The 3,372-nt window shown below is 44.1% G+C and overlaps 1 non-coding gene across 1 annotated transcript; it reads right to left on the reverse strand.

The window, feature by feature from the left end:
* Positions 1 to 507: 507 nt before the first annotated feature.
* Positions 508 to 615, reverse strand: LOC130953546 (small nucleolar RNA R71). The gene has a single exon (XR_009075716.1). It is a non-coding gene; the product is annotated as a small nucleolar RNA R71 (small nucleolar RNA).
* Between the last annotated feature and the right edge of the window lie 2,757 nt (positions 616 to 3,372).

Genomic DNA, 3,372 nt, shown 5'->3' on the forward strand with positions numbered 1-3,372 from the left:
GAAGCTGATCCTGAACCTGAAAGGACCTTGAAGAGAAAGCTAAGAGAAGCCAAAGCACAACTCTCTTTAGAGGGCTTGACAGAATTCTTCAAGGGAGAAGACATGGCAGCCGAAAACAACAACAATGCCAACAATGCAAGGAAGGTGCTTGGTGACTTTACTGCACCTACTCCTGATTTCTATGGGAGAAGCATCTCAATCCCTGCCATTGGAGCAAACAACTTTGAGCTTAAGCCTCAATTAGTTTCTCTAATGCAACAGAATTGCAAGTTCCATGGACTTCCAATGGAAGATCCTCATCAGTTCTTAGCTGAGTTCTTGCAAATCTGTGACACAGTCAAGACTAATGGGGTTGACCCTGAGGTCTATAGGCTGATGCTATTCCCTTTTGCTGTAAGAGACAGGGCTAGAATATGGTTGGATTCTCAACCTAAAGAAAGCCTGGACTCTTGGGAAAAGCTAGTCAATGCCTTCTTGGCAAAATTCTTTCCACCACAAAGATGGAGTAAGCTTAGAGTGGAAGTCCAAACCTTTAGACAAAAGGATGGAGAATCCCTCTATGAAGCTTGGGAAAGATACAAACAATTAATCAGGAGATGTCCTTCAGACATGCTTTCTGAATGGAGCATCATAGGAATTTTCTATGATGGTCTCTCTGAACTATCCAAGATGTCTTTGGATAGCTCTGCAGGAGGATCTCTTCATTTGAAGAAGACGCCTGCAGAAGCTCAAGAACTGATTGAAATGGTTGCAAATAACCAATTCATGTACACTTCTGAAAGGAATCCTGTGAACAATGGGACTGGTCAGAAGAAAGGAGTTCTTGAGATTGATGCTCTGAATGCCATATTGGCTCAGAACAAAATATTGACTCAACAAGTCAATTTGATTTCTCAAAGTCTGTCTGGAATGCAAAATGCACCAAACAGTACTAAGGATGCTTCATCTGAGGAAGAAGCCTATGATCCTGAGAACCCTTCCATGGAAGAGGTGAATTACCTAGGAGAACCCTATGGTAATACCTATAATTCTTCATGGAGAAATCACCCAAACCTCTCATGGAAGAATCAAGAGAGACCTCAACAAGGTTTCAATAATAATGGTGGAAGAAACAGGCTTAGCAATAGCAAGCCTTTTCCATCATCTTCTCAGCAACAGACAGAGAGTTCTAAGCAGAATAATTCTGACTTAGCAACCATGGTCTCTGATCTAATAAAGACCACTCAAAGTTTCATGAATGAAACAAGATCCTCCATTAGAAACTTGGAAGGACAAGTGGGTCAGCTGAGCAAGAAAATTACTGAACTTCCTCCAAGCACTCTCCCAAGTAACACTGAAGAAAATCCAAAAGGAGAGTGCAAAGCCATCAATATGGCCGAATTCTGGGAGGAAGAAGAGGCAGTGAACGCCACTAAGGAAGACCTCAATGGGCGTGCACTGGCCTCCAGTGAGTTCCCCAATGAGGAACCTTGGGAATCTGAGGCTCAAACTGAGACCATAGAGATTCCCTTGGACTTACTACTGCCTTTCATGAGCTCTGATGAGTATTCTTCCTCTGAAGAGGATGAGTATGTCACTAAAGAGCAAGTTGCTAAATACCTTGGAGCAATCATGGAGCTAAATGACAAGTTATTTGGAAATGAGACTTGGGAAGATGAACCTCCCTTGCTCACCAAAGAACTGGATAACTTGTCTAGGCAGAAACTGCCTCAAAAGAGGCAGGATCCTGGGAAGTTTTCTATACCTTGTACCATAGGCACCATGACCTTCAAGAAGGCCTTGTGTGACTTAGGGTCAAGTGTGAACCTCATGCCCCTCTCTGTAATGGAGAAATTAGGGATCTTTGGGGTGCAAGCTGCAAAAATCTCACTAGAGATGGCAGACAACTCAAGAAAACAAGCCTATGGACTTGTAGAGGATGTTCTGGTTAAGGTTGAAGACCATTACATCCCTACTGATTTCATAGTCCTAGAGACTGGGAAGTGCATGGATGAATCCATTCCTAGCCACAGCAAAGGCTGTGATTGATGTTGATGGAGGAGAGTTGATCATTCAAGTGAATGAAGAATCCATGGTGTTTAAGGCCCAAGGATATCCCTCTATCATCATGGAGAAGAAGCATGAAGAGCTTCTCTCAAAACAGAGCCAAGCAGAGCCCCCACAGTCAAACTCTAAGTTTGGTGTTGGGAGGCCACAACCAAACTCTAAGTTTGGTGTTGAACCCCCACATTCAAACTCTAAGTTTGGTGTTGGGAAGGTCCAACACGGTTCTGAGCATTTCTGAGGCTCCATGAGAGACCTCTGTCAAGCTAGTGACAGTAAAGAAGCGCTTGTTGGGAGGCAACCCAATGATTTATAATTAATTATTTTCTTTTGTTATTTTATCTTTTTTGTAGGTTGATGATCATAAGAAGTCATAAAAATAATGAAAAAAGCAAAAACAGAATGAAAAACAGGAAGAAAAACAGCACACCCTGGAGGAAGATGCTGCTGGCGTTCAAACGCCAGTCAGCCTAGCAGATGGGCGTTTAACGCCCAGTCTGGCACCTTTCTGGGCGTTTAACGCCAGAAAGGGGCACCAAACTGGCGTTAAACGCCAGTAAAGGTATAAAACCTGGCGTTAACGCCAGGAATGGGCATCAGCCCGGCGTTTAACGCCAGAATTGGCCCAAAACGTGGATTTTGGTGCCAATTGGTGCAGGGATGCCTTTTCCTTGACACTACAGGATCTGTGGACCCCACAGGACCCTACTACAGGATCTGTGGAACCCACAGGACCCTACAATCACTCTCTCTTCTTCCCCCATTCACCAATCACCTCAACACCTCTTCCCCAAAAACCCCTCACCTATCAAATCCCATCTTTCTCTTCACCACTCACATCCATCCTTCATAAAACCCCACCAACCTCACACTTCAAATTCAAACCACTTTCCCCCAAACCCACCCTCAAATGACCGAACTTTCATCCCCCTCTCTCCTATATAAACCCCTCTTTACACCCTTCATTTCCACACAACCTAAACACCACTTCTTCCACCTTTGGCCGAATACACCTCCATCTCCCTCTTCCTCATTTCTTCTTCTTCTACTTCCTTCTTTCTTCTTTTGCTCGAGGACGAGCAAACATTTTAAGTTTGGTGTGGTAAAAGCGTTGCTTTTTCGTTTTTCCATAACCATTATGGCATCCAAGGCCGGAGAAACCTCTAAAAAGAGGAAAGTGGAAGGCAAAGGCTTCCACCTCCGAGTCATGGGAGATGGATAGATTCCTCTCAAAGGTGCATCAAGACCACTTCTATGAAGTTGTGGCCTTGAAGAAGGTGATCCCCGAAGTCCCTTTTTCACTCAAAAAGGGTGAATATCCGGAGATCC

This window comes from Arachis stenosperma, chromosome 9, assembly GCF_014773155.1.
Source record: "Arachis stenosperma cultivar V10309 chromosome 9, arast.V10309.gnm1.PFL2, whole genome shotgun sequence".
NCBI classification, from domain to species: domain Eukaryota; kingdom Viridiplantae; phylum Streptophyta; class Magnoliopsida; order Fabales; family Fabaceae; genus Arachis; species Arachis stenosperma.